Genomic DNA, 11,146 nt, shown 5'->3' on the forward strand with positions numbered 1-11,146 from the left:
CATATTTCACTTAGCATAATGCCCTCCAAGTCCATCCATGTTGTTGCAAATCGCAAAATTTCATTCTTTTTTATGGCTGAGTAATATTCCATTCTCTCTGTGTGTGTGTGTGTGTGTGTGTGTGTGTGTAGCTTCTTTACCCATTCACCTGTTGATAGACACTTAGGTTGCTTCCATATCTTGGCTAATGTGAATAATGTTGCTGTGAACATTGGGGTGCATGTATCTCTTCAAATTGGTATTTTGGGGTTTTGGTTGTTGTTTTTTAAAAATATATCTCTTAGGAAATGGAAGGAATACTTCATGCACTGATGGAGGTGTATTTCTTGCTATGGGGGGAGTTTAAACAGTGACTATAAGAGCTTCAGTGAAGAGAAGTAAACATCCGCTTGGAGGGATGGAAAACTGACTTCCCTAGTCTGTTCTGATTCCTAGATCTCTGTTTCTGTACTTTCTGTTGGCAATATGCATATTAGTGCTACAATTTTTAGACTCCAGAGCAATAGTTTGGAGATTGATCATATTACGGCAGGTAGGATAAAAGGCCATGTAGCCATACCTGGACTGGAAAATTTGTTTGAAATTAATCACAGAACTTTTAAGGTAAGCAGACTTTTTAGGAAAATAAATAACGTGATATTACTGATTGTAAATGGATGTTGTCTGTGCATATATGCAAAATAGTTCTTGCTAATGGCTTCGGGGTCATTTCAGTCAATTCCTAAGGTTTGGCAGATCATAATTCAATTTCTATTTAGTGTTCATTTTGACATATTTACTGGCTGTGTGAATTTAGACAAGTTATTTAATATCCATGATCTCAGTCTCCTTGAGAATGGACTGGGGAGACTGGCACCTGCTGCCTAAAGATCTTGAAGGTTCCAAGTTTTATCTATGTCCACAGTACCTCTGGAATACATGTAGTCAATAAAGCTCTATCCCTGTGAGTATGATGGTCTTCAAATCCATTATTATCTGCTCCTAGCTGATCACTGTAAAAATGAGGGAGTGTCTCAAGATATTCTGCCTTGGATTATAGCTCAATGTATTTTAGTAGAATAGTACTTCTCAATTCAAAATAATTTACTTTGCCTGATTTGTTTCATTTTATTTCCCAATACTTAAACTCTTTTGTTTTTCAAATTTTATATTTGCATGTATTTCTTTGTCCTCTCCATTAGTGAACAGAACACAATTTATTTTGAGAGAATGCTATTTATGGATAAAACATTGAGACTAATACATTTTTCTCCTTTTTAAATGAAAAATTATTTATATCTTTTTGATTGTGTACAACTCCTTATGCAACATTTCTGCTTATTGTTGAAGATAAAAGTTTCAGCTACAATTATTCTTTATAATTTCCTTTCTCCTTGGCCAAATACCAAATTTGTTAGATTATGATCACTTTTTCTATATATAATACTAATTTTCAGCTATTAAGATCCTAGTTATGATGAGGTAAATTACTATTCAATACTCATCTTTTTTTATTCAGTTTCTCCTGTGAAGTATGATATTCACTATTTTCATTATGCAGGTAGAAATTTACTTTTAAGGATATAATCATTTATTTCCTTTGATCCACTTCTTAATAGGCATTGGTAGCCTCAGGGTATTTTTTTCTCATTCTATTTCTCTCAAAACGTGTTGTGTCTATTAAATCTGCTTCTCAGTATCTCTCAGATTCTCAGTTCTACAAATTCCCTCTTACTGAGCAAAAGATCAAAACTTTCTTTCCTGTGTGATGACTTAAATTCAGCAATGGGGACTTCTCTGGTGGTCCAGTGGTTAAGACCTCACCTTACAATGCAGGGGGTGCGGGTTCAATCCCTGGTTGGGGAGTTAAAATTCCACATGCCTCAGGGCCAAAAACCCGAAACATAAAACAGAAGCAATATTGTACCAAATTCAATAAAGACTTTAAAAAATGGTCCACATAAAAAAAAAAAAAACTTAAATAAATTCAGCAATGAATTTTATATCATAATTTTCTTTGCTTATTATATATTCACGGTGCTATAAAATAAAGAAATAGGAAAGAGAATTTCTTGCAAAACCGTTAAGTTAAAATACAAAGTAATAATCAGTCCTTACCAACAAATCAGTGATGAAAGGGGAGCACCTCTTCCTTTTCATAACTGTGGAGACTGGAGAATTGGACTCCCAGTTAATTGTATGTCTCCTGTCAAGTCCTTCCCTTTAAACTGATGCTTTACAGGGGACTACTGAACTCTTCCCTGGACATCACAAATCTAAATTAACCTGAAGTACAACAGAGGTTTTAGGAGTTATATCACAAGTCTGGAGGAGAATTTGAAAATATCTCTATTTCAGGAAGCCTTATCTTAATTATTTTCTTATCAGTGTAAGCATAACATTTTCAAACAATGAACGAGAAGCCTAAAACTTAAATACATATCAGCTGGCTGCTCCTGTCCATCTAGTTCCCTCCACAAAATTCTAGACACCCGTCCCATCCCCCACCCCCGGACAGAGAGGTTTCTCTAAGTAGCATTTTGCTTTCCCATAATGCCATTTACTAATTCTACCACCATAAACCTACCATAAAATGATCAAAATTGCTCTTTTATACAATGAAATACTGCATTACATGGACTGGCTAAACTCATGGGTTAGAAAATGGAAACAGTGCAACTCACCGTTTGGCTCATTGGTGAAATACAAAATACGTAAATATCCATAACTCCCAAAGCAAAACAAAACAAACAAAAAAGAAAATAATTGCAAATGCAGGTTTATTAACTTCTTCAGGGAAGGTCATGGTAATGCTACTACAATGGATGGAAGTAATACAGGCAATTATCCCATCCTATCAGAAGAAAAAAAAGTTAAGCAAGTTGTCTAACTGAATTGACTGGTTAGATGACTAATTATTACTGTTGTATTTAGACAGACCCATAGGAATAGTTAGGAATTCCTAACATTCCATTTAGACTGAAGAGACTGAATAATGTTTCTTCCCTTTCCTGTGGTTAGTGCGTTGAAAGCCAAGTAAAATATTAAACTGAAAATTCTCTTTAATCCACATCCTTTACACTACATGATTCAAATGAAATGACCTCTTTGCAGATCTGGTCTCTCAATTTAAAATAAAGGCAATGAGGGCTTCCCTGGTGGCACAGTGGTTGAGAGTCCACCTGCCGATGCAAGGGACACAGGTTCGTGCCCCAGTTCGGGAAGATCCCACATGCCGCAGAGCGGCTGGGCCTGTGAGCCATGGCCGCTGAGCCTGCGCGTCTGGAGCCTGCGCTCCGCAATGGGAGAGGCCACAACAGTCAGAGGCCCACGTACCGCAAAAAAATAATTAATTAATTAATTAATTAATTAAATTAAATAAAGGCAATGAGATACCTATTCTGTTCCGTGTCTTTCAGTTGAATAGAAGGTAAGCCAGGGAAGGGGGACCCAATGGCAGATTCCAGAGAACTGGGACAAGTGAGTGCTCATCAACGATTGTCTGTTAATAAACCACCTGTGATCATTGTTTACAAGTTTAGTCTAATTCCACAAATGTAGAATAAAAAAAATTCAGAAACACACTTTAATTTTTAACTCATGTTAACAGAAGAAGCAAAAGCACATACTTACAAAATATCAGCAGTACCATAAGATGGATTTAATTTTAGTGCTTATGGCCCTTTTTTAGTATTAAGTTAGCATAATATGTTAAATTTGTTTATTTAAAAAAAACTAGTAAGAAGACAAGCCACAAACTGGGAGAAAATATTTGCAAAAGACACATCTGAAAAAGTACTGTTACCCAAAATATAAAAAGAACTCTTAAAACTCAACAGTAAGAAAAAAAAAAGGATTAAAAGTGGGCAAAAGACCTGAGTAGTCACCTCAACAAGGAAGATATACAGATGGCAGATAAGCACTTGAAAAGATGTTCCACATCATATATCATCAAGGAACTGAAAATTAAAACAACAAAGAGATAACACTACATAACTATTAGAATGGCCAAAATCCAAAATACTGACAAACAGCAAATGCTGGCAAAGATGTGGAGCAAAAAGAACTCAAATTCACTGCCGGTGGGAATGCAATATTGTGCGGCTACTCTCAAGACTGGTGGGGTGGCTGGATAATATAGTAATTCTATTTATAATTTCTGAAAACTACCCTATTGTTTTCCATAATGGTTGCACCATATTTACATTCCTGCCAATAATACAAGGGTTCCAATTTCTCCACATTCTCACTAACACTTGTTTTCTGTTTTGTTTTTTACAGTCTCCGGACGCGCAGGCTCAGAGACCATGGTTCACGGGCCCAGCCGCTCCGCGGCATGTGGGATCTTCCCGGACGGGGGCACGAACCCATGTCCCCTGCATCGGCAGGCAGACTCTCAACCACTGCGCCACCAGGGAAGCCCAAGTTACTCAGTAATTTAAAGCAAATCCCAAACATCAGATCTTTCATAGCCATCCTTGTCTTCTAAAGAGATTTTTCTCTTTTCAACATGCAGAAATCCCATGTTATTTCCAGGTATTCAAAATATAATTCATCCATACCATTAATACTTTGTAAAACTACCCAATTGGATGTGGAAACATTTGTAATAGCTATAATATTTTTAATAAATGTCTATGTCTTTTAAAAATGGTACACACAATACATTTTGCTGAGTATAGAAGCTGGAACCAATGAAATTATGAACAAATTTTTCTTCCCATGGCAGTTTAAGCAGTTCTGAGTCTCATGACAATTTTGAAGAGGATGAGAATAGGAATGTTTGGTGATAATTGAAACAGATCATGTCTCATTGTTTTCAGTTTCATGTCAGTTTCGAAAATGAGGGGATGCCAAGGTCTGAGGTTCTCTGGTCATAGGGAAATCCAGTGTGCACTCCTGTCCTGAAGGATTTTAGGGCTGACATGATTTCCTTGAGAATTTTCAATTCCAGATTACCATTTTACAAATGCATATTTCTATTATATGTCCATGTGTGAGTTTTCTTCCTATTTGGTAGAAAATTGAGGTAACATTTAAATATTTTAATCTAAAATTACTGTATATATTTTTTCATTTTGGAAGCAGGAAGAGGAAAGAAGGAAAGCAGTAAGGGAGAAGGTAACTTTCTTTCACAATTCCAGTAGAGCCTTGTAATTCAAGATTTGTGAAAACTGTAATCTTAAAAAGTTTCAAGATCATGAAAGACAAAGAAAGTCTGAGAAATATTTCACACAGAAAGAGACTAAAGAGATAGAGCAATTTAATGCAGCATGTCATCTGAATTGGATCTTCTACTTTCCCAGGGGATATTGGAACAGTTGGCAAAACTTGGATGGGTCTCTAGATTAGATGGTGATAATATGTAATGTTAATTTCCTGATTTTGATGTATTTTGGTTATGTAGGAGAATGTCTTTGTTTGTAAGAAATACCCACTAAAGTGTTTAAGTGGGATGGGGCATTATGTTGGCAATTTATTTCCAAATGATTCAGGGGAAAAAAAAAGAGACTCTTTGCTCTAGCCTTGCAAATAACTTTACATTTAAAATTATTTCCAAGCCACAAATTAGACAAAAAAAGATAAACTAAAGTTATTTTATTAGACAAACAAAAGAACAATTTGCAAAAACAGTGGAAACTTTTATTTATCAAAACTTTTAATTAAAAAAGGGAAGGTGATTTATTTCATTCCAAGGCAACTAACCTGAAGTGGTATTATTACATACATTTATTTTGACTTTGTATTTTATAAAGTCTGCAGATGTCTAGGTCAGAATTGTCTGATAAAGGAAAGACATTTATTAGGTATTTATTCCATGTTGAAAGGTGATAAAAAGGTTGACTATTCTGTTAGAAGTTACTTAACAGAAATCTTGATATAATATCTGTGTAATTCTTGTTCCTTAAGAACATCTTGTATTAAAGCTTTATCACGCAAAGCTCAAATGAACCTTGGAAGAGAGATACCAAAAAGAATATTGGGCTTCCCTGGTGGCGCAGTGGTTGAGAGTCCGCCTGCCAATGCAGGGGACACGGGTTCGTGCCCCGGTCTGGGAAGATCCCACATGCCGCGGAGCGGCTGGGCCCGTGAGCCATGGCCACTGAGCCTGCGCGTCCGAAGCCTGTGCTCCGCAACGGGAGAGGCCACAGCAGTGAGAGGCCCGCGTACCGCAAAAAAAAAAAAAAAAAAAAAAAAAAAAAAATATATATATATATATATATATATATATATATACACACATTTAGAAGTGTTGTGAGCATCAGAGGAATGCTATAGTCTGTCGTAGATAATAGGAAAAAAAGTGTGGTGCTTAAAATAGGTGATTCAGATTATAGTAAATTAGCAATTTTCCATAGCTTGGGGTGAGCATGATAAAACCTTTCATGACAAATGCACGCTTTCATTCTTACTTACCACCAAATACTAATTCACAGTCACTATTAGACAGCAAAAATTATTTGATGAAGACATTGCTTAGCCCATCAGAAATGTGTTACTCAATTTTCTAAAGCTATTAGTGCTTTGAGAGAATAAATCCCTTGAGCCTTTTCCAGTTTCTCCCGTGTTGGTGTATTTACGTCACGTTTTGAATTACTTTGAAGCTATTCAGATGTTTTAGTCGCTTATAAATTTGCTTTCCTGAACATTTGTTTCTGTGCTGTTCATTGTGACGGATGTGAGTTTTTTGAGGATAATTTAAAACGTGGGATTACTTATTGATTATTCTCATGGTCATTTGCACTCATGATTCCACGATAATTCTTTGTGCACAGAACCCTTTTGTATTTTACTTACAAGTTTTTTTAAAAAAACATGTTTATTTATTTTCAGAATGAAACACTTGGAGAAGAAAAAAGCAAACCCGAAGAGCAGATGCTTTGAGTGATTTCAGAGACCCATCTGGAATGAAGGGTCTTAGCGAAGACAACCTCTATATGTCTGCTTCACACTTCTCTCTGCAGCTGGCTTTGCCTGTCTCACTTAAGGCTGTCAAAAGCTTCCAGCATGGTAAGGATACAACCTTGAGAAAGAAATTGCATCGGTCTCTTAGCCCAGTTCTAAAGTCCTTGGGAATGAGCTGTGATTAGCCTAGTCTAAGTCAGTTCATTGCAGCCAAAATGCAAGACCATTACACATGCTGGGAGTCACCCATGTGACCATGTGAGTTTTCAGAAGGGTCAGTTCTCAGTAAAAGGATTGGGGGAGGGGAGTGGGCAAGTAATCCAGCAATTGCTTGTTATAATTATGATGGAAAACAACATTAATAATTATGGAAACACATCTGATTAACTAAAACACCAATTTAATAGCATACCCAAAGCTCTATTTGTATTAAAAGTAGATTCCTATCAGGACAGAACATCTCCAATTCCACATTTCTTCAAAGTCAAAGTTAATTTCAATGCTCATTTGAGTATATATATGGTACCACCTCAAAAATCTGCAAGAGACCAAATGTTGGATTTGATGACCCGGAAATTCATACCACAAAGCACAGTCAATTTTGTCTTTCCATTCCTCTCCATCCTAACAGAGAGCAACATCTGGATTGAATTTTTGTGTGTATATATATATATTTATATATAGTTTTATATATATATATATATATGTATAGAGGCTTGGAATATAATAAATGTCAGAACTGGTCTGGATTTGACAAGCAGAGCTAGAGATCTGAGTTTCCTAAAATTACAGCATGTACCTTCCTAACAGTCTTTGTAATTCATTCCAGAGTTCAGCTGCCCCCTCATGAAGTAAGCCTGGCATGATTTCTAAAAAGACCCTTGTACAAGGATGACCTCAATTGTGAGTGAGGATTTTGAAGTACATACCACGCTTTCAACAGGAAAATACATTTAGAGTGTTTATGGGGACAACTCTTCTCCACTGTATTAGAAAGCAGATTCAGAGCAGAATGGGTCTCATGCAATAGCACCTAAGCAGGTGTAACACTGGTACTAATACTTCTGTGATGTTTCTGTCGGTGCTGTTTCTACACAGAAAAGTTACATGCCTTTACTGGGCGTGCTTGCCATCACGAATGGATACAACTTCCAAAATCAGCACCTGTTTCCTCTCTCCTCACGGGCTTTGAAATCCTACTAAATCTGCTGCCAATTTCCTTTCTTTTTTTTATACTCAGTGAAGTGGGGAAGTAAGGTGATAACAAGATAAAATAAATGAGAAAAAAGAACCTCTCTTTAAAATAATGCTACCTATTTTTGCTAAAATCAGTACTCTACATGTATTCTCATTTATATATTTTTTATTTCAAATTGGAGCAAATATTTCAGTACAGTAGAATTTAAGTTAGAATTTTTAAACTTTAATACAGTATTAAGAAGCAATATTGGATTTCTGGAAGTGTCAACCTATTTTCAGGTTTGACTAAAAACCTATTAATTAAGAGGAAATGCAAAAAAAGTGTCATAATATAGTACCTTGAGATGTTGAAATAGATTTGCAGATCCCCCAATTCATAAAATCACAGAGTCATCCATCCAGATCCTTTGACTTTTAGCCTTGCATTTGAGCTGTGTATTCAAAGCAAGAGCTGTTTTTGGAAGATTCTTCATGGAAGACCTTTCTATTACTGAATTCCTGGCAAAACTCTGGGCTTCCCAAGCATCAGCAGAGCATCACTTCCGTGTGTAGCTTGTGTGATTTCTACTCCAGGATAAATGTATCTTTTCAAGTCCAAAGTGAAGATAATAGCTTGTTACCATGCCCATATCCATAGACAAACTTTCTGAAACTAAGGGGACTCTGGTTAAACTTTAATTTCTATGATTATATTATTGTAGGCCCTATATTCCATTTTTATATGCCCCTAATTTTATTTCAAATATATATTAAGGACCTCAAATGGGAACAATTTTAAAACGAGGTTGTCGACGGTCAAATTAAGTCAGCATCATGAATGCATTAGGACTTTCAAGACATTTTCAGACAGCTGAGTAGGTTCCAGATCAACAGTAAAATTAAATAAGACGTGTATGAGAAAATGTGGATTGGACAGTGAGCTATGATAAGCTCCAGAAGTCTCTGGCTGTCCACCGCAGCTTCCGTCTTCTGAAGCAGAAGGAGGTGGACGAGGCTCGGTGACTTCCCAGCCATGGGAGGTGAGGGCACCTTGCAGTGTAGTAACGGTCTCAGGACTCCACTTTTAGAGTGAGCCAGCCTGACCCGGCCGCAGTTCTAAATGAATCCACTTGGAGAACTTGGGCAGGTTGTACGGCCTCCCTACCTCTAATGTGGAAACAGTAATTGTACTGACCACCCAGTGTCATTTCGAAGTTATAATGAAGTAATGCTTGGAAATCACAGTGTTAGACACGTAATGCATGTGAAATAAATGTTCACTGTTGTAATTATTTTGAAAGTCCCATTCTCATCTCCTCGGCTGGCTGGCTCAGAGCTCCTCAGAGATAGGCCAGAAGCAATACACCATCAGGCTAACACCCCGGGTCAAAATAGGATGCACTTTCCTATAAAATGACCTTACATTGTCAAAGCAGCCCTGAAAAACATCAGGACTCAGCTTCCACCAGATGAATTCAGGGAGTTCCCTGTATTCTTCCCCCAGATTGTCGACTTAGTCAACAGTAAAGAAAGGTCAAGGGATAAATGTGTGGGTCATTCTTCCAATCTCAGAAAAAAAAACCAAGCTCAGACGACAAGAGTAAGGCCCTACTGCTTTTGAAAACAGTCATATCCCAGAAGGTAGATTGTGCTAAAATAATAAAGGTCAGATGTCGAAAGTTTCTTAGTCCTTGTAGTGACTTGACTTAAAAAAAGTATCTGCTCCTTCTTTTGTCTTTCCACAGCCTTTCTGAGCCTACCTGAAAAGAAAAGATTTGGAGTCTTGGTTGGGAGATGATCTTTTCCTCAACGAAGGACCCGATAGATAATCCCTAGATATGTCAGATCTGCTCCAGCTTTGTCAGGTCATATGCAAAATAAATAGGTTTTCTCTGTAAGGCCTGATGTGGAAGCTGAGGGGGAAAGGAGGGTTAGGGAGGGTGTATAAACTTGCCTTTTGTTCCCTCCTTGGTGATATGCGAACTTGGCTTTGGAAGATAGACTTCCCAGGGCCATGCAGTAAATTCATACTCTGTAGGTGCCCACAGCTCCGGACCATCTTGAATTCCTCCATTTGAAATGCATGTTGCAAGTCTCAGAGGTGAAGTGCATTTCATCTTTTGATCCAGGTATTTCAGTTCACTGAAGCCCTGCCACCTGCAGAGAGAAAACATCTCACCAAATCCTCATTGGAGCTCCAGTACATACAGGCTGGTGTCTCCCTGTTAAAATAAGCAAATTCTTATCAGTCAGCATCTGTTTCCCTTTTTTTTTTTCCAAGAGCCTGTTTACCAGATTTTTCATTGAGAGACTTCCCCGTGGAGTATAATTCACTTCGTTTTTGCTCATTCATAAGATTTTTTTTTATATATCTCCCAGCTGCAACTATTTTAGGCACATTTCTGAAGACATAATTGAATGTGAGTCGTTTGAGTGAAGCAGAGCTGCAGTGCAAAACTGAGGCAGTCTGAGCTCTTTTGAAATACAGTAAATGGACACAATACGTATTTGTTGGTATAAGTACGTGATTCATTTGGTGAAGAAGTTTCTCAATAATGTCTTCTTCACGTCTATTCAAAAATGAAGTGGATTGTTTTTTAATATGCAAATGTCTGGAAAAGACTGTTTAGTTTCTTTTTTTCCTCCAGAAGTTGCCAGTGCAAGGAAAATAATCTAGACAAAGTAAACTCATCACTTTCATACAACACAAAATCAAATCTCTATTGCCAGGCGTTCCCATGGCAACTGCCTTCCTAAGCAAACTTCTCGACAAAATATACAGCTGTTATTTTATCTCGTTGCTAAGTTCCCTTGACAAAACCACACTATAATAACCACTCACATATATGTGGTTAAAGGGGATAAAGCTCCCATGGGCCTCACATAGCTTATCTTTTAAATGATAACTTAGGAATTCGACCTTCCATCTTCAGCACCATATGGGTCTTTTTTATTTCTTTGCCTTGAAACTCTGCCATATTAGGAAAAATCCATACAAATCTTTAATATATCTTACTGTTAGTTGTGTGAGTAGAATTTTTTCTTTGTTTTTTTTCATTATCTAACAATGGAAAAGTATTTT

The 11,146-nt window shown here is 37.0% G+C and overlaps 1 long non-coding RNA gene across 1 annotated transcript in view; it reads right to left on the reverse strand.

The window, feature by feature from the left end:
* Window positions 1-2,824, reverse strand: part of LOC132419865 (uncharacterized) — a 55,660-nt gene extending 52,836 nt beyond the window's left edge. Inside the window, exon 1 of the long non-coding RNA XR_009518262.1 lies at window positions 2,664-2,824. This is a non-coding gene — a long non-coding RNA (uncharacterized lncRNA). The remainder of the gene's footprint in view (window positions 1-2,663) is intronic.
* Between the last annotated feature and the right edge of the window lie 8,322 nt (window positions 2,825-11,146).

This window comes from Delphinus delphis, chromosome 2, assembly GCF_949987515.2.
Source record: "Delphinus delphis chromosome 2, mDelDel1.2, whole genome shotgun sequence".
In the NCBI taxonomy this organism is placed as follows: domain Eukaryota; kingdom Metazoa; phylum Chordata; class Mammalia; order Artiodactyla; family Delphinidae; genus Delphinus; species Delphinus delphis.